Source organism: Dromiciops gliroides, chromosome 3 (assembly GCF_019393635.1).
Source record: "Dromiciops gliroides isolate mDroGli1 chromosome 3, mDroGli1.pri, whole genome shotgun sequence".
NCBI classification, from domain to species: Eukaryota; Metazoa; Chordata; class Mammalia; order Microbiotheria; family Microbiotheriidae; genus Dromiciops; species Dromiciops gliroides.
Window position 1 is genome coordinate 347,814,883 of NC_057863.1, and position 24,115 is coordinate 347,838,997.

Here is a 24,115-nt window from a genome sequence, read left to right on the forward strand (position 1 = left end):
AGGTGGTGGCAGTGTTTGAACTTGCCTGGCACATGCTGCTTCCTGTCTCTTCTTCACGTGCCCTTCGGCTTCAGCTTCCACCCCTGCGGCTGGTCTACCTGCCCTATGAGGAGCAGTTAGTGGTTGTTGATGAGATGACTGGCCCTTTCTCCAAAGTAGTTGCTTCCTGGAGTGACAGCGCTGAGGGCTGGACTGGAAGTGGGACTGGTGGTGTGGAGGATGCTGCTATCCCCAGGGCTTTCATGTCTACCTTTCTGTCTGTGGTAGTTGGTTAGTAGCCATTGCTGGTAGTAATGAGAAAGTTGTGGGGATACAAAAAAGAGGCAAAAGAAAGTTCTTACCCACAGGGAGCTCACAATCTAATGATGGAGTCAATGTAAAGACAAAAATATACAAAGCAAGCTATATACAGGATAAATAGGAAATAATTAACACTAGAAGGTAGAGGGGTTGGAGAAGGGTTCCTGTGGATGATGGGGTTTTAGTTGGCACTTAAAGCAAGTCAGAGAAAGCAGTAGGCAGAGTTGAAGAGAGAGAGCATTCCAAGGATGGGGGCAGTCTGAGAAAATGCCTGGAAGCCAAGTATCTTGGTTGTGAACAGCCAGGAGGCCACTGTCACTGAACCAAAGAGTACATGTTGGGGAGTAAGATGGGAGAAGACTGGAAAGTAGCAATGGGATGATTTTCTCCCCTCACTGATGGCTGTGGGAGCTGGGCTAGAGGTAGATCTAGTAGAACACTGCTCTTCTCAAGGTTTTTGGGCTCATGGTTTTACACTGTGTCCATATAGGTCTGAGGAAAGATGGTGGTCAAGATGGTGTCAGTTTGATCAACCTGGCATATACTGCCCCTTATCATGAGAGAGTGGGAGATGCTTATAATTGGAAAAAAAAAACACCTGAGGAGCTAAAACTTCAGAGATATTTCAAGTTATTGGGTAAAATAGCCCTCATATAGATAACAACTAGGTGTAGCCTAGCGTTCAGAAAGTCAGGAGCCAGATATGTTTACCATAAGCTAGGATGAGGTCTCTAGTGAGAGATCCAATCCCATAGAAAGGAAGTTGAGTCTAAAATATTAAGCCTGAAAATTGTGGATAGCTGGGAGGAACTTGATTTGAGTCCCAACAAGCTTCCAGGGGTAGGCTGGAGTCAGATCTAACTAGCTTGTTTCATTAGTTGTTTTTCAGTTGTATCCAGATGTTTGTGATCCCTTTGGGTTTTTTTTTTTTTTTTGCCAAGGATACTGAAGTGGCTCATCATTTCCTCCTCTAGCTCATTTTATAGATGAGGAAACCAAGGTAAACAGGGTTAAGTGACTTGCCCAGGGTCACACAGCTAGGTGTAAGGGGCTAAAATTCTAGCTATGAAGTCTAAAATCTGAGTGGTCACCTTAAATTAGAAAAAGTATAGCACCAATCTTTGGGCACTAAGTATTTATTAAAGTATATTAGGGGTAAGTAAAGAGAAACACATGGATCAAGTATGAAATTTGCTTGCTCTCCCTATCCTGCCTGTCTCTTGCTCCCCAGCTGAAGTCTCCAACTGAAAGGCCCCTTCTCCTGGGGCTTCTCCCAGAAGCCTCTTGTGAAACAGGAAACAGGGCCATACACACACACACACACACACACACACACACACACACACACACCCCTCCAAGCTAATTGACTGGTAGCTCTGATTAACAGGTCCCACAGGTGGTTCTATAGATATAACTTCTGGACGACAGGCAATTCTGGACATTAAAGTCACATGGTTTCTAAATCACATGCTTTCTCCTCATGGCGGAGCTTCCCTACAATATCTCTCCCAGCAGGGGGTGTCATTCCAGTTCTCACATAGGAAATATCTGAGGCCATATTTTAATTCAGGAAGATGAGTTTTCCTGAGTTAAATGTTAAATTCTCAATGTGAGTATTTACACATCCACTACAAAAGAGGGCTTGATTTATTGTTTTGTTGATTGGCTAGATTTAAGAAAGTGTTAATGCAGATTAAATTTGAAAGCGTATGTGTACATTTTACCATTGCAACCCTGTTCTTCCCTGAGTCAAAGAATTTACCAGAATTAAAATACCTTCTAACTAACACTGTGGAAGGGACCAGATAGGTCACTCCATAAAGGAAATAAACCAAGAGAGGCTTTTGTTTTGGGACTGTTGCTGACCCAGTGGCTTAAAGCAGTGGTTTTCTTTCTTAATTTTTTTTAGCATTCTTTTGTTCTTAAATTTTGTGTTCCAAATTCTCTCCATCCCTCCTAACCTTCCCTCATGCACTGAGAAGGCAAGCAAAATGATATCAATTATACATATGAAATCATGCAAAACATTTCTGTATCAGCCATATTGCCAAAAAAAAGGAAAAAAGACAGCAAGAAAATTATACTTCAATTTGAACTCAGATATCATCAGTTCTCTCTCTGGAGGTAAATAGCAATTAAAAAAACACCTTTGGAATTGTCAAGGCTCATTATATTGATCAAAGAAGTCATATCTTTCACAGCTGATCATCTTTACAACATTGTTAATGTGAACATTGATCTCCTGGTTCTTCTCACTTCACTTTGTATCAATTTGTATAGGTCTTAAAATGTATTCCCTCCCCCCTCAAACCATTCCCATCATCATTTCTTATAGCACAATAGTATTCCATCACAATCAAATGCCACAACTTGTTCAGCCATTCCCAAATTGTCAGGCATCTTCTCAATTTCCAATTCTTTGCCACGACAAAAGAGCTGCTATAACTATTTTTGTACATATAGGACCTTTTTCTTTTTTCTTTGACCTCTTTGGGGTATAGACCTAGTAGTGGTATTGCTGTGTCAATTGCTGTCTCAACGCTTTTATAGCCTGTTGGGCCTAGTTCCAAATTGTTTTCTAGAATGGTTGGACCAGGTAACAGAAGTTTATTAATGTATTTATTTTCCCTCATCACCTCCTGTATTTGTAATTTCTGATAGGTATAAAGTGGTACTTCACAGGTGTTTTAATTTGCATTTCTGTAATCGATAGTAATTTAGATCATTTTTTCATATTACTATAGCTAGTTTTGATTTCTTCTTTAAACTGCCTTTTCATATCCTTTGACCATTTGTCTTAACCAAGGATTAATCTATTTAATTGTTTTTTCATCATTTGACCATTTATCAATTGGGGAATAGCTCTTGTTTTTATAAATTTGACACAATTTCTACATATTTGAGAAATGAGACCTTTATTTGAGAAACTTGCTGTAAATTTTTTTGGGATATTACCTCAGTGTCTATAATACCTTTTAGCAAAGTGTAATTTTCCTAGAGGCAGCTAGGTGGCACAGTGGATAAAGCACTGGCCCTGGATTCAGGAGGACCTGAATTCAAATCCGGCCTCAGACACTTGACACTTACTAACTGTGTGACCTTGGGCAAGTCTCTTAACCCTCATTGCCCTGCAAAAAAAATGTAATTTTCCTGATTATCTCTTTTAATTAAGTTTATTTTTGCTTTTGCTTTGTCTGACATCATGATTACTACCCCTGCTTTTTTTTTTTTTTACTTTGGCTGAAGCATTGATTCTGCTTCAGACCTTTATTTTAATTGTGTGTTTTTCTGTTTTAAGTGTCTCTTGTAAACAATATCTTGTTGGATTCTGATTTCTAATCTATTCTGTTAACTGCTTCCATTTTATGAGTGGGTTCATCACATTCACATTTACAGTTATAATTACTAATTGTCTATTGCCCTCTATTTTCTTCTGTATATCCTTCTCTGTCTCTTTTTATCCTGTCTCCCCTCAAAAGTTTGTTTTTCTTCTGACCATTGCCTTCCTTAATCTACCCTCCCTTTAATCATTCTTCCCCCCATATCTCTTATCCCCTTCTCCCATTTCCCTATTGCATAAGAAAGATTTCTTATACCCAACTGAAAGTGTGTGTGTGTGTGTGTGTGTATTCTCTCTTTGAACCAATACCCATGAGAATGAGATTCAAGTATTGCCTCTCACCCTCTCCCATTTCCCCCTCTACTATATTTGTTTTGTTTTTGTGGGGCAGTGAGGGTTAAGTGACTTACCCAGGGTCACACAGCAAGTAAGTGTCAAGTGTCTGAGGTTGGATTTGAACTCTGGTCCTCCTGAATCCAGGGCCAGTGCTTTATCCACTTCACCACCTAGCTGCCCCTCCCCCCTACTATAAAAGCTCTTCCTTGCATGCCTCTTTTATGTGAGAAAAATTCCCCTATTTTATCTCACCCTTCCTTCTTCTCCCAGCATATTCTTCTTTCTTACCTCTTAATATTTTTTAGATCATCCCAACACAATGGACTCACACTCATGCCCTTTGTCTATGTAGACTTCTTCTAACTGTCCTAATAATGATCAAATTCTTAGAAGTTACATGTGTCATCTTCCCATATAGGAATATAAACAGTTTACTTTTACTGAGTCCCTTATGATGACTCTTTTATATTTACCTTTTTATGCTTGTCTTGAATCTTCTGTCTGAATGTCAGATTTTCTATTCAGTTTTGATTTATTAGGAATGCTTTGAAATCCTGTATTCCATAAAATATCCATTTTCCCACCTGAAGGAGTATAATGAGTTTTGCTGGGTGGGTTATTCTTGGTTGTAATTACAGCTCCCTTTGCCTTCTGTAATATCATATTCTAAGTCTTTTGCTATTTTAATGTGGAAGCTGCTAAATCTTGTGTGGTCCTACCTGTGGCTCCATGATATTTGAATTGTTTCTTCTAAATGCTTGAAATTTTTTCTCCTTGACCTGGAAGTTCTGGACTTTGGCTATAATATTCCTGGGAGTTTTTATTTTGGGGTCTTTTAGAAGGTGATTGGTGGATTCTTCTAATTTCTATTTTAAGCATTGGCATGAAAGATGATGTCTAGGCCCCTTCTTTGATCCTGGCTTTCAGGTACTTCAATAATTCTTAATTTATCTCTCTTCATTCTGTTTTCCAGCTTAGTTGTTTTTCCAATGAGCTATTTTACATTTTCTTCCATTTCTATTTCTTTCATTGTTTCTTATTAACTCATGGAGTCATTAGCTTCCATTTATCCAATTCTAATTTTTAAGGAATTATTTTCTTTAGTGAGCTTTTGTATTTCTTTTTTCATTGGTCAATTTTGCTTTTAAGGAGTTCTTCTCTGCAGTGAATTTTTGTGCCTCTTTTACCATTAGGCCAATTCTGTTTTTTAATGTGTTATTTTTTGAGTATTTCTTTTGTTATTCTTTTTTTACCATGCCATTAATTCTCTTTTATTATTATTTTTTGTAATTTTAAATTTTTTTATTTTTGGTGAGGCAATTGGGGTTAAGTGACTTGCCCAGGGTCACACAGCTAGTAAGTGTCAAGTGTCTGAGGCCGGATTTGAACTCAGGTACTCCTGAATCCAGGGCTGGTGCTTTACCACTGCGCCATCTAGCTGCCCCCCATTAATTCTCTTTTTATAATTTTCTCATGTCCCTCTCATTTCTTTTCCCACGGCTTTCTTTAATTCTTCCAGGAATTCTTATTGGGCTTGGGTCCAATGAGCAATTTTTTTTAAAAAAGGCTTTCCTTGTCAATGTTTTTCATTGTTGTCTTCTTGTAAGTTTATATCTTGGTCTTTCCTGCCTCTATAGTAGTTTTTTATGATTAAAGTTTTTTTTTCTTCATTAATTTTCTAACTAATTTCTTGACTTTGAACTTAGTTAAAGCTGGATTCTGCTCCCCTGGGGATGGGGAGGCACTTTCCCAAGCTTCAGAGCTAGTTCTGGGCATCTGCAAGTTTTCAATGCTTTCTTGGTGTGACCTAAGTGGTTATTGCTTTCTTGACCTGCATGCTGGTCTTTATGCCCCCCTGCAGCTGCAAGCAGTAGCACTCCTCTTGGCCCAAGGACTGTAACCAAGTCCCCTGCCTTGGAACTGGGACCAGGACCCCTGCTCCTTTGTTACTGATCACAAGTGTTTCTCTCTGATGTGGAACATGACCCAAAGCTGTATATAAGCAATAGAGTTGCTAATCAGTGCCAGCTATACCCAGTGCCAGCAAAGGGTCCCTTGTAATCTCTTTCTGACCAATTGTCTGACTTCCTTAATGTTTGGGTAGGGAGAACTCCCAAAGCTGTTGCTGCTGCTGCTGCCACTATTACAGCCATTTCCAAGGCTTCCTGCTGGTGCTGCTACTGTGCTTTGAGCTGGCTCCTACCCCAGTGTCACAGACCTCTCCTACCAACCTTAGGTTGGAAAAATGTCTCACTCTGACCTTTTGTTGACTCTGTCACTCCAAACTTTTATTTGAAGAGTTATTTTAAAGTTGTTATGAGGGGAATGTTGGGAGAGTTCAGCTGGGTTGTGCCTGTACTCTGCCATCTTGGCTGTGCCCCAGCAGCTGTTTTCTTTAAAGAGCTATAAAAAGAATTTGGTGTTTGAACTAAAAAAGGATTGCAGAGCCCACTTTTCTTTCAGACCAGTTTAGTAAAGTGGCCAGGGAAGTCAGAAGCTAGATGCAGAGGGAAGCTGTATAGGTATGTGCCAGATAAAGGAATGTTTCTGATGGGGACTAAATATGTAGCTGAGCAGCACCTAACAAGAGACCCCTCAGTCAGTAGAGATGCGAAGGAAGCAGGCATGGTGAGAGTAATTCGAAGATACAAGTGATTCTGTAGCTTTGGAAGCCTCAGTCAATTGTAGCCTGTTTTGTATGGCCTACTTTTCTCACTGATGGTTTGTATATTTGTAGGAGGATTTTATGGGGGACTTGTTTTGTTATTAAATTTCTGACAATGTTATTTCATTAAATGTCATTGTATTGAACTTCTGTCTGTTGACTGTTTTTTTTTTGGGGGGGAGGGCAATGAGGGTTAAGTGACTTGCCCAGGGTCACACAGCTAGTAAGTGTCAAGTGTCTGAGTCCGGATTTGAACTCAGGTACTCTTGAATCCAGGGCCGGTGCTTTATCCACTGCGCCACTTAGCTGCCCCCTTGACTGGTTCTTTTTTTTTTTTTTTAATGAGGCAATTGGGGTTAAGTGACTTGCCCTGGGTCACACAGCTAGTAAGTGTTAAGTGTCTGAGGCCGGATTTGAACTCAGGTCCTCCTGAATCCAGGACCGGTGCTCTATCCACTACACCACCTAGCTGACCCTTGACTGGTTCTTAAAGGAAAATATATTGATGAAGGCTTGTGAGCCATGATTTTTACTTGTTGTGGATATAGACCCACAGAATACCTTGAACCTGGGATTATTTTTTTCCTAGGGGACCTGCTTTTCCAGTTGGCACTGCTATTTTCTTTTTGAATCAGCTCATACAAGTCTTCTCATGTTTCTCTGAATTCAGCAGATATGTTGTTTCTTAAGGTGCAATAATATTACCCTATATTCATATTCCATAATTTTCCAAATAATTTAGTGGGCCCCCACTTTGTTTCTAGCTTTTTGTTACCACAAAAGTGCTGTTGCAAATATGCTGGTGAAACTCCTGTCCTAAAGCCCAGTAGCTTGGAGAGTCCAAAAAGGAGGATTAGAGAAGGCTGGATCTCTCTACCCTCTTACCAACTCTACCCTGACCCTCTCATAGGGCAGGGCATTCATCTCCACCAATGAGAGAGTTCTGTGCCAATGGTCTCTGGGACAGGGGTTATATTGGTATATATTGGGCCTTTCTGTCTTTTTTATTCTTGAGTACATGACTATCAATGGAATAGCTTGGTCAAAGGGAATGAACAGTTTAATAAATTTTCTTTTTCTTTTTTGGGGGGGTACACGATTTATTTATCTTTCAAATTTTAATTAATTAATTTTAATTTTTCTCAGTTACATATTTTTTGAGTTCCAAATTTTCCTCCCACCCTCCCTTCCCTCCTTGCTCCTGAAGCCAGTAAGCAATTTGATATAGGTCATACATTACAATCATGTTAAACATATTTCCACAAGTTTAATAAATTTTCTCATAAAATTGCACCTTATTTTCCAGAAAAGTCGGAGCAATTCACAGCTCTGTTAATAGTGTATTTGTGTGTCTTTCTTCTCCAAGATGAATTTTTTTTTAAACTAAATTTCCATCTTACACTTCCCTAGCCATCCCTAACTGGTTGGCCCTGTATCTAGGAGGCCAAGACATAAGAAAAGAATCCCAGGGGCTCAAACCATGACGGTCCTTCTAAATAAACGGTATCCATTACCCCCTCGGCAGACTCCCTAATGTTTGATGCCAAAGAAAATAGAACTTTCATATCAGGATTTTTTTTATTTAAACATAATTTTATGTTTCTAGGGGCTGTAGAAATTGTGTGTCAGTATCTAAGTCCCCTGTAGGGGCCAAATTTAATATAGGGAGAGTTAATTTGGTGGCTCACCATAATATTGGGGTTCAGAAAAACCTCACAGTTTAGAAACCAAAATAGTCAATAAACAATAGTAGCTTAAGAATGTTCCATATAGCGAGGGTTACTATTGCCACCTAGTGGCCCAAAGCAATAAACTCAAGTTTCTTCCATGTGTCCAACAGCTTAGTTTATACTAAAATGATTTATTAGTTTCTCCTAAGGGTTTTACTTACTTTATTTCATTTGATCATAATGGAAACTCTGTGAGGCATAGACATTATTTTCATTTTACAGATGAGGCTTCAAGAAGTTAAATGACTCACCCACAATTGGACAGACAGATAAATAAATTGATGAGTGGATGGATAAAGTATTTAACAAGCACTTACTATGTGCTAGGAAGTGCTCAGAAATAGAGGCAAAAAGAAAAAACATTCCTTTAAGGACCTTACTTAAAAAAAAGGCAATCGAGGTTAAATGACTTGCCCAGGGACACACAGCTATATAAGTGTCTGGGATTCAATTTGAACTCAGGTTCTCCTGACTCCAGGGCCAGTGCTTTATCCACTGTAACACCTAGCTGCCCCAAGGATCTTATAATCTTTTTTTTTTTTTAATTTTTTTTTCAGGGCAATGGGGGTTAAGTGACTTGCCCAGGGTCACACAGCTAGTAAGTGTCAAGTGTCTGAGGCCAGATTTGAACTCAGGTACTCCTGAATCCAGGCTGGTGCTTTACCCACTGAGCCACCTAGCTGCCCCCAGGAGTTTATAATCTAATGGATGAATAAAGTATTCAAAAGGGAGCTGAAAAAAAAGGCAAACTCCATATCAACTATATAAGCTGATGGGTTCTCTTTATGAGCCATTCCTTCATTTCATTGTTGGTTTTGTCTTTCATTGTGGCTAATCATGGAACTAGCACTCCAGTGTCCCCACAATTAATTGCATTGAACATTACATTGGTCTGGTTATTTTGGACCTCTTAGGAAGAGAACTGAATAAAATAGGTGGCACTCTGACTGCCTAATGCTTTAAGTGAAGAACAATGAGGAAATTCATGAATTAGAATTATTTAAATTCTCTAATCTAGAAAAAAATCCTAGTTTTTAAAATTAAGGTGCTCTTCTTTACTTAAACCATGAAGACCATGATTTTCACATTTAATATGTTTTTTAATCATAAAAGTTTTTTATTATTTTCTAGTTATATGTAGAGATAGTTTTCAACATTTGTTTTTATAAGATTTCTAGTTCCAAATTTTTCTCCCACCTTCCCTTCCCTCCCCTCCTCAAGACAGCAAGCAACCTGATATAGGTTACATATGTACAATCACATTAAACATATTTCTGCATTAGTCAATTGAACATGGTTTTTAACCATAGTTTTAACACATAGGACTGAATTTACTCACCTTTATTGATACTTTTTTGTAGTAGTGAGTAACAGTAGGTATGAGGGCCTTAGACTTGGATTCAGAAGACGGGTTCAAGTGCAGCTCCCCTACTTACTAACTGCATTTCCTTGTATGTAAATTAAGGGCAATATTAGTTGTAGGCACTGCCTTCTTCAAAGGGTTGTTGTAAGGATCAAATAAGATGACAGATAAAAGGCACAAAACACCACATAACTTATATGTGAATTATCATTCTTAGAGACACTTATAGACATAGATTCTCTACTTAAGTAAATTAATAGTTGTCTTTTTTGTTTTGTTTTGTTTTTTTAGTGAGGCAATTGGGGTTAAGTGACTTGCCCAGGGTCACACAGCTAGTAAGTGTTAAGTGTCTGAGGCCAGATTTGAACTCAGGTACTCCTGACTCCAGGGCCGGTGCTCTATCCACTGCGCCACCTACCTGCCCCAATAGTTGTCTTTTTAATGTTTAATTATATTTATTTATCCACATCAACATTTTATTTATTTATTCACTTATTTTTTTAATGTAATAAACTTTTTTTAATAGTTTTGAGTTCTAATTTTTTTTATCCCTCTTTCCCTCTCTCTCTTCCCCCTCTTCCCTGAGGTGGCAAGCAATCAGATATGGGTTATACATTTGCGATTATGTAAAACATTACCATATTTGTAATTTGTTTTGTTTTGTATTTTTGGTGAGGCAATTGGGGTTAAGTGACTTGCCCAGGGTCACACAGCTAGTAAGTGTCAAGTGTCTGAGGCTGGATTAGAACTCAGGTCCTCTTGAATCCAGGGCCGGTGCTGCGCCCCCCCCCCCCAACAATATATTCTCTTCCAGAAACAAAATACTTTACAGGCTTATGGAAAAGCAAAACCATATTCATCACCGGGTGGTTATTTATTTCTCAGGTGGTGTTGCTGCTGATCCAAGATCGTCTGACCTAGAGAAAATTTCTACTCAGTATCTGATTTTTTAAAAAAATCACAAACTAGTTGTGATCAATATGTTTGAAAAGGTAATTTTTGAAAATAAAACTTGTTTCTTTCTTTTTTCCTTTTCTATACCTGAAATAAGTATATAACTAGTGAAGTGAGAAGCATGAGAACAATGTACACAGTGACAGCAATATTGTTTGATGAAGAACTGTGAACGATTTAACTATTCTCAGCAATACAATAATCCAAGACAACCTCTAAAGAAAGTACTGATCTTGATTGAACATGGACTTAAGCATGCTGTTTTTCATTTCTTTCTTCCTTTTTTCTTGTATTCAAGTTTTCTTATGCAAAATGAGTAATATGGTCATGTTTTACATAATTACACATGTAAAATTTATATCTGATTGCTTACTGCCTCAGGGAGGGGAGAGGGGAGGAGGGGAAGGAAGGATAAAATTTGGAACTCAAAACTTTAAATAAAAATGTTTATTAAAAAAGTCTATAACTAAATAAGTGAAAAGGAGCCAATTTTACAAAGGCTGTAATATAACTCATGGTCCCAAATGTCACTACAAACATGCTCAGGGAATGTTGTTTATAAAGCAAACTAGAGATTATAACATAAAGTATTTATTTTGATTTTGTGCTTATTGATTCGTGAAAGATGAACATAATCTCATGTGTCATTACTTATATTTTTGTGTGTATGGTCTTCCCAACCAGATTATGTCTAACTAAGTTTCTCTAGGGCAGAGACCATGTCTCAATATTTATTTGTGTTCTTTCTCCCATCTTCCCTGCTTGTGCATCATTGCAAAGGGCTGTGCATAGAGTTAGTACTCAGTGGCCATTTCTTGCTTGATAATGCCTTGCATTTCCATAGTCACACCCATCACAAAGACACTCAAAACTTCTGAAACTTTCCAGCCTCAAAAATGTATCATCCTTTAGACATAAAGATGAAGGCACTGGAAATATTGAACTGATATAGAGTGAAGTAACCAGAACCAGGGAGAAAATTTACAAAATAACCAGAATGATGCATAGGAAAGCAACCTTGAAAGGCATTAGAATTCAGATGCAGTGACCAGCTGTGGCTTCAGAGAGTTGTCATCGAAAGTCACCTTTCCCCTCTCAGTAGATGAGGGATAAACAAAATGCTCAGGATGTGGCATATGCCTTCAAAATGGACTATGTATTGATTTGTTTTGCTTAACTGTAATTCTTTGTTATGAGGGAGAGTTCTAAATGTATGTGTTGTGTGTGTGTAAGACAGTCACTGGGAAGTGAGACTGATACACACACACACACACACACACACACACACACACACACACACACATATATATATACATATATATATTTTTTTGGCGGGGCAATGGGGGTTAAGTGACTTGCCCAGGGTCACACAGCTAGTAAGTGTCAAGTGTCTGAGGCCGGATTTGAACTCAGGTACTCCTGAATCCAGGGCCAGTGCTTTATCCACTGTGCCACCTAGCTGCCCCAACACTGATATATATATATATATATATTTTTTTAGTGAGGCAATTGGGGTTAAGTGACTTGCCCAGGATCACACAGCTAGTAAGTGTCAAGTGTCTGAGGCCGGATCTGAACTCAGGTACTCCTGACTCCAGGGCCGGTGCTCTATCCACTGCGCCATCTAGCTGCCCCCCCCCCACTGATATTTTAAAAAGCCTTAATGTTACATTTATTTTTATTTTTTCAATTATAAAAGTATTTTATTTTCCAGTTACATGTAGAGTTAATTTTCAACATTTGTTTTTATAAGATTTCTAGTTTCAATTTTTTCTCCCTCCCTCCCCCTTCCTCAAGACAACAAGTAATCTGATATAGGTTATATATATATATATATATATATATATATATATATATATGCACAATCACATTAAACATATTTCTGCATTAGTCTTGCTGTGAAACAAGAATCAGAACAAAAAGGAAAAACCACAGCACCAAAACCAAAAGAAATAGTATGGTTCAATCTGTATTGTCATCCATATTCCACAGTCTTTTTTCTTTCTGGATTTGGAGAGCATTTTCCATCATGAGTCCTTTGGAAATATATTGTACTGTTGTATTGCTGAGAAGAATCAAGTCTAATGATACATTTATTAGAAAAGAAAAAGATGAGTGCAATGATCATCCAACAGTAACAATAGACCATTGAATTCTTTCTCATATAGTGAGGATAGGTTAGATTGAACTCTCCACCAATTAGTCATGAGATCATTGATTTAGAGCTTGAAAGAGACCTCAGAGGTCACCTAGTCAAACTACTTCATTTTACAGATGAGGAAACTGAGGCTCAGGTAGATTTAGTGACTTGTCAAATATCACACAGGCAAATTTTAAACCTGGGTTCTTTACATACAAAGTCAAAGCTACTTCCCTGTTCCCCTTGTGAACAGTACTTATGAGACAGTATGTCAAATGATATCTCCCTGTGAAGCTAACCCCAGAGATCAAATCTGAAAGTGAGGCTTTAGTAACCCAATCATTCTGTCAAGCACTTTGGGAAAGAAAGCAAAGGCTTGCATGGAGCCTGTAACTGAGTTATTCTATACGTGACTATCAAAGGTGGCATTATAGTTTAGGGAAGAAGAAAGCTATGAACAGGGAACATCTAGGAGATGTAGAAGAGAAAAGATGAACAAAATTTATTTGAAACATCTATAAACATGGTATTTAGGTGCAATGATTTTTTTAAAAGGAAGAAAGCAATGAATTAGAAAGCCTTGTCCTTTGAATCAATTACAATATTCCAGTAGCCCCTTTAGGAATGTTTAATTAGCACCTTCAATTCCTCCTCCTTGGCAGAATCTGCCATCTGGGGTTGGAAGCTTCACCCTTCCGGCCTTCTCCTGGAAACACTAAAGTCCCAGGGAAAGCCTGGGAACAATGCATTGCTGAAATCTTTGTGTTGTGGACTTTGAAAATGTTCCAACTGCCTGGTCTCCAGTGAGGAAACAGCCTGCCAGGTGCAATGTTGTGTTGGTTCTGATCTGCAGTGGGGTGGGGGAGCCGGAGAGATGGCACATTTCACAAATTGTATTCCTATCTGTTCTTCGGATTCATAAAGGATTTTCCCAATATCTTGATTTCTTGTAGGGCTTGGCCTATATTTTGCCCCCTTTTAGGTGCTGGTCCCCTACCCCCAATCTGGAAAGATATGGGACTTCTGTGTTTACTGAAATGAGTTGGATACTTTTTGGGGTCCCCAATCTCTTCTATCGTATGAGATTCAGTGATCAGTGTTTGCTTCTACACAAGCGACAGTGATAATGGTTTATGTTTGACCAGTACTTTATGATTTACAAAGTACTTTCTGGGGCAGCTAGGTGGTGCAGTGGATAAAGCACCAGCCCTGGATTCAGGAGTACCTGAGTTCAAATCTGGCCTCAGACACTTGACACTTACTAGCTGTGTGACCCTGGGCAAGTCACTTAACCCCCTGGTTGCCCCCCACAAAAAACAAAAGAAAAAAAGAAAAAGAAAAAGTGCTTTCTTCACAATAACCCTGTGAGATAGATCATTTATCATAATTCCCATCAACAGGTATCAGCTTTGACCTCTTTGGAATTAGAGATCTCATAGAGAGTTGGCAGACATTTTAAATTAAAAGCATACATTTTTGTCCTGTGAGTTTCCTATGATAATAAAGAAATACCTTATGGGAAAAACTGGAAACTGCTTTGGTCATCAATTGGGGAATGACTGAACAGCTTATGGTATGTGAATGTGATAGAATCATGGATGGCTGAAGCCAGCTTGATCTAGCTTGATTGTTAAATTTTCAGGGTGAACATTTACACCCAATTGATTGTGAGTTCCTTGAAGTCTGGGACTGTCTTTTGCCTCTTTTTCTACACTGAATGCTTAGCACAGTGCTTGGCACATAGTAGGTACCTGACAAATATTTATTGACTGAATAACCGAGACTGTGGAATTCATCAAACACTACAAATCAGGGCTTGATTTATTGTCTTGTTGATTGTTTAGATTTAAGAAAGTCATGGAGAAAATGTTAGTATACAGGTTACATCTAAAAATGTGTCATTTGTAAATACATATAAGTATGTGTGTATTTTTTCCAGGAGGTTATTAAATATTTACCATCATACTCTTAGATAGGATATTAATATGTTATGAGAAATGATGAAGAGGACAGTTTCAGAGAAACTTGGGAAGATATGTATGAATTGGTGCAGAGTGAGGTAAGCAGAACCAGGAGGACAATTTATACAGTTACAACAATATTGTAAAGACAAACAACTTTGAAGGACTTGGGAACTCTGTTTAACACAATGATCAAGCACAATCCCAAGTGATTCTTCTTTTTTTTTTTTTTTTGGTGAGGCAATTGGGGTTAAGTGACTTGCCCAGGGTCACACGGTTAGTAAGTGTCAAGTGTCTGAGGTTGGATTTGAACTTAGGTCCTCCTGATTCTAGGGCTGGTGCTCTATCCACTGTGCCACCTAGCTGCCCCACCAAGTGATTCTTGATGAAACATGCTGCCCACCTTCTGACAGACTATAGACTCAGAGTACAGATTAAGATATATTTTGGGGAACATGAACAATGTGAAAATGTGTTTTCCTTGACCATACACATTCGTAACAGAGGTTTTGTTTTCTGGGGGAGAAGGGAAGGTAGGGAGTAGAGTTATATAAATAGGCAGTGTGGTATAGGGTATATGTAGAGTGCTTGACTTGAAGCCAGGAAGACCTGTGTTCAAGTCCTGCCTCTGATCTATACTGCCTATGTGTCACTTAACCTCCCAAGGTTCTAGGGTGGTGGGGTCAAATTCAAATAGAGACATTTCACTGTGTCCCTCATATTGACTTAGAAAACAAATTAACATGATCTTTGTTATATTGTATTTCTGTTTATTTTGTAACATATTTCTTTCTTTTCTTTTTTTGCAGGGCCATGAGGGTTAAGTGATTTGCTCAGGGTCACACAGCTAGTAAGTGTCAAGTGTCTGAGGCTGGATTTGAACTCAGGTCCTCCTGAGTCCAGGCCTGGTGTTTTATCCACTGTGCCACCTAGCTGCCCCCAAAGCATTTTTTGTTTTGTTTTGTTTGCGGGGCCATGACGGTTAAGTGACTTGCCCAGGATCACACAGCACAGCTAGTAAGTGTCAAGTGTCTGAAGCCAGATTTGAACTCAGGCACTCCTGAATCTAGGGCCAGTGCTTTATCCACTGTGCTACCTAGCTGCTCCCACTATTTTGTAACATATTTCTCAATTTTATATATATATATATATATATATATATATATATATATATATATATATATATATATATACATATGCATATGTATATGTGTGTGTGTGTGTGTGTGTGTGTATATATATATATATATATATATTTTTTTTTTTTTGGGTGAGGCAATTGGGGTTAAGTGACTTGCCTAGGATCACACGGCTAGTAAGTGTCAATTATCTGAGGCCGGATTTGAACTCAGGTACTCCTGAATCCAGGGCCCATGCTCTATCCACTGCGCCACCTAGCTGTCCCTCTCATTTAATTTATAAAAAAACATTTGAAACTTTTCTTTTAAACTCCTAATTCATCTCTTCCAGGAATTCTACTTGAGTTTTAGCTAAAGCTGTGTTTTTCTTTGAGGTGTTGCTTGTAGATGTTTTAGAGCCAGTATTTTCTTTGACTTGAGTGTCCCTGCTCATTATAATAGCTCATTATGGCCCTTTTTTTGTCTGTCCATCCTTCCTGCCCACTTCCTAACTTCAGACTTGATGTTAGGGCTAGGCTCTATGGTACTTCTGCATAGAAGGTCTGAGCTGGTTCAATTGCTGTTTCTGTGAGGTATTGAGTGTTGTGTTATTCCAAGATCTCAAGGACAGGCTGGGTATTTGTGAGCACTCAGTACTCCCAAAAGGGAGGATCCAGGGAATAGTCTAATTATTGCCCCCTAGTCTGAACTCTGCAAGTTCCTGAGTCTGGGTTTGTGTAAGAGTAGACTGCTGCTGGACTCTGCCTCTGTCAGCCAGCTGGAAAGCTCTAATGGTTCAGAGTGGCAGAATTGTAGGCTTGTCTTTGGTCTGGGATTCCTGCCTTGGTTATTACTCTGCAAGCTGGGCTAGATGCTTAAAGTGAGACCCTGCTTGGTACCTGAGGTCTGAGTCATTTCACTGATGCTACTGCTGGTTTCTGAACTTCCTCCTATTTGTGTACACAGCTCATCCCAAGGCCTCCCTATGTTGTCCATGTGTGAAGATTCCTTTCTCACTCTGTACTGCACCTGCTACCCCTGGGTAGTGGGAAACAACATTACAAGTCGGCGCTTGTCTATTGCCAGTTGGCACTTGTCCCCATCAAAGTGCCCCAGTGTGAGTCTCAGAGGGCTCTAGTATAGGTCTGGTACCTTGTTTTGTGCTGGAGTGCAGCCTCTTCCTGGGCTCTGGAATAATCCTGCTCTGGCCCTGTCCCCAGTGTCCGCAGACCTCTTTTTCTGTCCCTCTGTGCTGACCTGGACTAGACAAAGGACTCACCGGGACTTTTTCTGGATTTCTCCATCAGGATTTAGTCTGTTGCATTTTATAGCTGTTTGGAGGTGTTTTGGATGGGAGCTCAGCTCCATTGTTTCCTTCTACTCCTGAATCTTGGCTTTACATTCCCCCCTCCCCTCCATACCTAATTACATTTTAATTTATTTTCTGCTGCACTGGGGAGTTTTACAGACTGCAGGAACTCAGAGTTTGACACTTCTGCTATAGGTCATTGGCATCAAATTCAAATAGAAAAAGGGGCCACTAATTTGTACATAAGGATCCCTGCAGGCCCCATATTGATTTTAAAAAATTAAATATTAACATTATATATATATTGTATTTTTATTTTGTTAAATATTTCCCAGTTAATTTTTAATCTAGTTTCACTTTACATTGGAGCCTTATGGGCTGTCTGTATTTAATACCTCTACTCTGGACACCTTCCTAAGACTTATAACTTGTAGAGAGGGGACAGTCCTATATGACAGAGGGAAAAAGTTTCCTCATCAAGACATTCCCTATACCAATAAAATTCCAGGTCTAGTCTCTATCCCTATCCCATATTTATAATATGACACAATGGGTAGAAAGCTGGACTCTGAGTCAGGAAGAACAGTATTCAAGACCCATCTCTGATACATATAATTATCTAAAACATCTAGGTGGCATGGTGGAGTTCTATCCATTGGGCTTGGGGTCAGGGAGACCTGAGTTCAAATCCAGTCTTAGATACTTATTAGATGTGTGATCCTGGACAAGTCACTTAACATTGGTTTGTCTCAATTTCCCTAACTATAAAATGGAGATAATAATAGCACCTTCATCCTAGGGTTGTTTAGTGTGTCAAATGTGATAATATTGTATGGCACCAAGTACAATGCTAGGCATATAATAGGTGCTTAATAAATGCATATTCTTTTCTCTCCCCATATTGATGTGGTGACCCTGGGCAGTTCTAAACTCTGAGCACCCCAAACAACTTTCTTATATAAATTGTACAGTAGGTATCCATCGGTTCTGATAAATGTGTCCTCACTTGGGAATTTTCCAAATGGATCAAATCACAGGTTTGAACCAAACAATTTACCACATACATTAAAAAATGTATAGTACTCTGTGTGACCCTGGGCAAGTCACTTAACCCCCATTGCTCCTGCCAAAAAAAAATGTATAGTACTTTACAGTTTACAAACTGCTTTTCTCACAGTAATGTGATATAGGTAGTCAGTATTATTATTCCTATTTTATAGATTGAAAAATTGAGATTGAGAGAGAATAAGTGGTCAAATAAGATAATCTGTTTAAAGAACTCTGTTAGCCTTTCAATGTCATGTAATTACAAACCATTATTACAATGTGCCTTTCTCATGATTATACAGTGAGTAATTGACAGAGCTGCCAAATCTTCAGGACATATCATCATTGCTTAAATCCCTTAAAAATTTTAAATGAATATGTTTTGTTTTTTCTACAGCTGTCATTTCAAAATGTATTCTCATCCCTTAATCATGGAGTCCTCCTTCATAAGAAAAAATTTAAAAGGAAGATTTAAAAAAAACCTGTTAAAACTAATCATCACATTAACTAAGTCCAACAGGATTATGCAATGTTTTATATTTATAGTGCCCCACCTCTCCAATGAGGAAACCATGACACTTTAAAAAAACCAAACAAACAACTTTTCTTGATGCTTTCTGTTTTTTTTTAAATGTCACTTTCACTTCCCAACAACTTCTCAATCCCCTTTCTATAAACCTCCTCTTATACCAAAGGAAAACATTTAGGATCAAACCAACACAGAATCCACAGCTGTTTTTGTTTTCTTTGCTCTGCATTAATTCATAAAAGTTTTCCTATGTTTATCTGAATTTTTATATTTGTCATTTCTAATCAATAATAACATTACATTAAATTCATATGCCACAGCTAGATAGCACAGTGGCTAGAGTGCTAGGCCTAGACTCAGGGAGACTCATACTACTGAGTTCAAATTTGCCTTCAGACTCTTCCTAGTTGTGTGACCCTGAGCAAGTCATTTAACCCTGTTCACCTCAGTTTCTTTGCCCGTAAAATGAACTGGAGAAGGAAATGGCAAACCACTGCAGTATCTCTGCCAAGAAAACCCCAAATGGTTCATTAAGAGTCAGACACAACCAAAATAACTAAACAACAACCAATGTTCAGCCATTTCCCAATTGATAGACATCTGCTTTGTTCCAAAAGGTTTACCATTTTCTGTTCTGTTATTTATTTTCCTTCTAATTCATTCCTCTAGAACTCTTATCTCATTTAAATTTTGTGCATCATTTCTTGGAAAATCCTTTTTTTTTTTTTCATTTTGGTCTCTGTTTACAGTTATAGTGAAGTTGCCCTTTTGTTATGGATTGTCTTTTTGGTTATCTGTGGATATAGAATACTTATTTATTGTGGTTAGTATCTTCTGTTTACTCATATCTCCAGTCTTAATTTCTGAAATGGGGCTTTGTGGTGGGACCAAACTCTATACCCTGGTGTGCTTTTGGATGGGGTGGTTTGCACTGCTTGTTATGTCCCTAGGTCAACTGGGTTTTTATGCTGACCTGCACTTCCTCAAACATGTATATGCTAAGAGTTCTGGTAGGTTTATTCTGATTAAAAACACTACAGAGCAGAGGAATAAGTGAAACTTTTCTTAAAATGATAAGCAGTATCTATCTAAACCATTCAGCAAGCATTATCTATAATGGAGATAAGCTAGAAGCCTTTCCAACAAAATCAGGGGTGAAGCAAGGGTGCCCATTATCACCAACATTATTCAATATTGTACTAGAAATTCTAGATAGTAATAAGAGAAGAAAAAGAAATCGAAGAAATTAGAACAGGAAATGAGGAAACAAAACTATCACTCTTTGCAGATGATGGCATACTTAGAGAATGCTAGAGAATGAACTAAAAAACTAATTGAAATAACTAACAAAGTTGCAGGATAAGAAATAAACCCACATAAACCACCAGCATTTCTATATATTACCAACAAAGTCCAGCAGCAACAAATAGAAAGGGACATTCCATTTAAAATAACGGTAGATAGGGGGCAGCTAGGTGGAGCAGTGGATAAGGCACCAGCCCTGGATTCAGGAGGACCTGAGTTCAAATCTGGTATCACTTACAAGCTAGACAAGTCACTTAACCCTCATTGCTCCCCCCACCCCCGAAAAAAAAAAAGCTGCTAGGAAAACTAGAAAACAGTAAGGCAGAAACTATATAGAGACCAACATCTCACACCATATACCAAGATAAGGTCAAAATAGGTGCATGATTTAAACATAAAGGGTGACACCATAAACAAATTAGGGGAATATGGAATAGTTTACTTGTCAAATCTATGGGTAAAGGAAGAATTTAGGACCAAACAAAATATAAAGAGTACCACAGGATGCAAAATGGGTAATTTTTATTATATAAAATTAAAAAGTTTTTGTACAAACAAAACCAATCAAAATGAGAAGGAAAGCAGAAAACAGGAACCTTTTTTTTTTTTACAACAAATATCTCTGATAAAGGACTTATTTCTCAAATATAAGGGTAATTGAGTCAAATTTATAAAATAAAAGTCATTCCCCAATTGATAAATCATCAAAGGATATGAACAAGTAGTTTTCAGAGAAGGAAATTAAAGCTATCTGTAGTCATATAAAAACATGCTCTAAATTACTATTGATTAGAGAAATATAAATGAAAATAACTCTGAGGTACCACTTTACACCTATTGTATTGACTACTATGACAGAAAAAGGGAAATATTGGGTGTTGTAGGGGATGTGGGAAAACTGGGACACTAATGCACTGTTGGTAGAGTTATGAAACTGATCCAACAATTCTTGGGAGAAATTTGGAACTAGGCTCAGAGGGCTATAAAATTGCATACAATTTGATCCAGAAAAATCACCACTACCAGGTCTGTATCCCAAAGAGATAATAAAAAGGTGGTGGTGGTGGTGGTGGGAAAGAACCTATTTGTAAAAAAATATTTATAGCTGCTCTTTTTTGTAGTGGCTAAATATTGGAAACTGAGGGGATGCTAATCAGTTGAGGAATGGCTGAAAAAGTTGTGGTATATAATTGTAATAGGATATTATTGTGCTAAAAGAAATGACAAGCAGGATGATTTCAGAAAAACCTGCAAAGACTTTTATGAACTGATACAAAGTGAAATGAGCAGAACTAGAACACTGTATACAATGACAGCAATATTATATGATGAACAACCATGAATGATTTAGATTAGCAATACAATAATCCTAGACAATCCCAAAGGACTCGTTATGAAAAATGCTATCTGCCTCCAGAGAAGGAACTGATGGTGTCTGAATACTGATCAAAGCATACTATTTTTCCTTCTTCCTTCTCTCCCTCCTTTCTTTCTTTCCTTCCTTCCTTTCTTTCCAAGTTTTCTTCCACAAAATTACTACTATGGAAATGTTTTGCATGATTGCACATGTATAACCTATATAAGATTACTTACCATGTCAAGGAGAGAGAACACAAAGGAAGGTAGGACAGAATCTGGAACTCAAAACTTAAAAAAAATCCCAAATGTAAAAAAAATTTTTTTACATGTAAATGGGGGAAAATAAAATGTTGTTTTTTAAAAAGAGTTCTGATAGGCTTAGGACTCCTTGGCTTTTTGAGGTTCAGTGCCTATCAGGGTCCTCTATGGCTTTTCTTGTTTTCAAATTGTGGTTTTCAGTTGTTTCAGTCATGTCCAACTTTTTGTGACCCCTTTTGGGATTTTCTTTCAAAAGATATTGGAATAGTTTGCCATTTCCTTTTCCAGGACATTTTACTGATGAAATTGAGGCAAATAGAGTTAAGTGACTTGCCCAAGGTCATAAAGCTAGTAATTACGTGAAGCCATATTTGAACTCAAATCTTTATGACTCCAGGCCTGGAGTTTTATCCACTGTGCCACCTAGTTGCACCGAAACCATGGTTAGATGTTAGATGTAGGTGGTGATGTTGTAACTGTATACATGTTGTAAAGGTCAGTAGGACCTTTTCCATCCTTACCAAGGGGTGTGCTAACCTTCTCTCTTTTATGGTATCTCAGGACAAAATGCTAAGGAACTTGAAGTCCTTGAGCTTGGGGCATACCAATCTCAGAGCTGCCATTCCTGGACTAGTGTTCACTGCTATACCTATTTGCTTCTAAGGTCCAAGCTGTGGGCTTTCTATTACTTTGAGATTTGCTGGTGGGATGCCTACTCTCATTGCCTCCGGATACTAGGATTTACTGACTATAGGTGACTGATTTATTTCTGGTTGCTCTGAGAGGCTCCTGGCTTGACTGTCTTTGTTGAAACTTGCTTTTCTGGCAGGCCCCTTTTCCTATTGCCCTGAACTCCTGGCTGACATTTTTTCATGCAGTTCAGGGATGGATAGAACCACTCAATGTAGTTTCTGCTTGTATTTCTTGATCTAATCAGTATTTGGTTTATTGCTATCTTTAGGGTTTTTTTTTTAATCCATGGAATTTTATTTTTTCCAAATTACATGCAAAAGCAAACTCTGACATCAATTTTTTTAAACTTTGTGTTCCAACCTCTCCTCCTTCCTCCCTCCCCACCCCTACCCCACCCCCAAGAACTAAAGCAATTCAATATAAGCTACACATGAACAGTCATGCAAAACAACCCCATACCAGCCAGGTTGTGAAAGAAAACAGACAAAAACAAAACTTCAGATTAAGGAACTATCAAAAAAATTATGCTTCAATCTGTTTTCAGATACCACCAGTTCTTTCTCTGTAGATAGACTGTAATTTTCATAAGTCTTTAAGAGTTATCTTAGATCTTTGCATTGCTGAAAATAACCACATCATTCACAGCAGATCATTTAACATTATTGCTGTTACTTTGTATACAGTACATTTCACTCTTCATCAATTCATGCATGTTTTTCCAGGTTTTTCTGATAGTATCCTGCTCATCATTTTTTTTTGTTTCTGATAAAGTAACTAACAAAAATAATTATGTTTCAATATGCATTCAAATACAATCAGTTCCCTCTCCATAGATGGACCACACCTTCCACAAGACTTTCAGAGTTGTCTTGGATCATTGCACTGCTGAAAACAACCAAATCATTCACAGCAGAACATCTCACAATATTACTGTTATTTTGCACACAGTACATTCCACTCTGCATCAGCTCATGCAGGTCTCTCTGATAGTATCCTGCTCATCATTTTTCTCATAGTAAATTACATTCACAATGTACTTTAAAGAGAGATTTCCCTACAATGAGCCCATAAAGTTGATCACTGTAACAACAGCAATAGACAAATTTTATATAGCACCTTAAACTTGACAAAGAATTTTCTTCACAACAGTCCAGCAAAATAAGCACAATACATTTTGCCATCATCATCAATCAACCATGAATCAAGCATCATCCATCAATCCTCATCATTATCCTCAGTCAGCCCTTATCATTGTCAGTCAATCCTCCTTCTTTCAATACTCATCATCCTCATCAATTAGTCCTCATCTTTCTCCAATCATCATCAATCCATAAATCAATCCACCACCAATCATCATCAATCAGCATCATCATCCTACATTGCTTCTGCCTCAGCTTAAAATTTTTTTTCACAATTACTATTGTTAACTGTTTCCCTCCATCCTATTCCCTTCCCATGATATTTAATCTATTTTATATCTTCTTTTACCCCATCCCTCCTCAAAAGTGTTTTGCCTCTAACTGCCCCCTCCCCAAGTCTGACCTCCCTTCCTTTTTTTTTTTTGGTGAGGCAATTGGGGTTAAGTGACTTGCCCAGGGTCACACAGCTAGTAAGTGTTAAGTGTCTGAGGCTGGATTTGAACTCAGGTACTCCTGAATCTAGGGCCAGTGCTCTATCCACTGTGCCATCTAGCTGCCCCTGCCCTCCC

The 24,115-nt window shown here is 38.2% G+C and overlaps 1 non-coding gene across 1 annotated transcript; it reads right to left on the reverse strand.

The window, feature by feature from the left end:
* Positions 1 to 22,146: 22,146 nt before the first annotated feature.
* Positions 22,147 to 22,273, reverse strand: LOC122752433. Its single transcript, XR_006356173.1, has one exon. It is a non-coding gene; the product is annotated as a U6atac minor spliceosomal RNA (small nuclear RNA).
* Between the last annotated feature and the right edge of the window lie 1,842 nt (positions 22,274 to 24,115).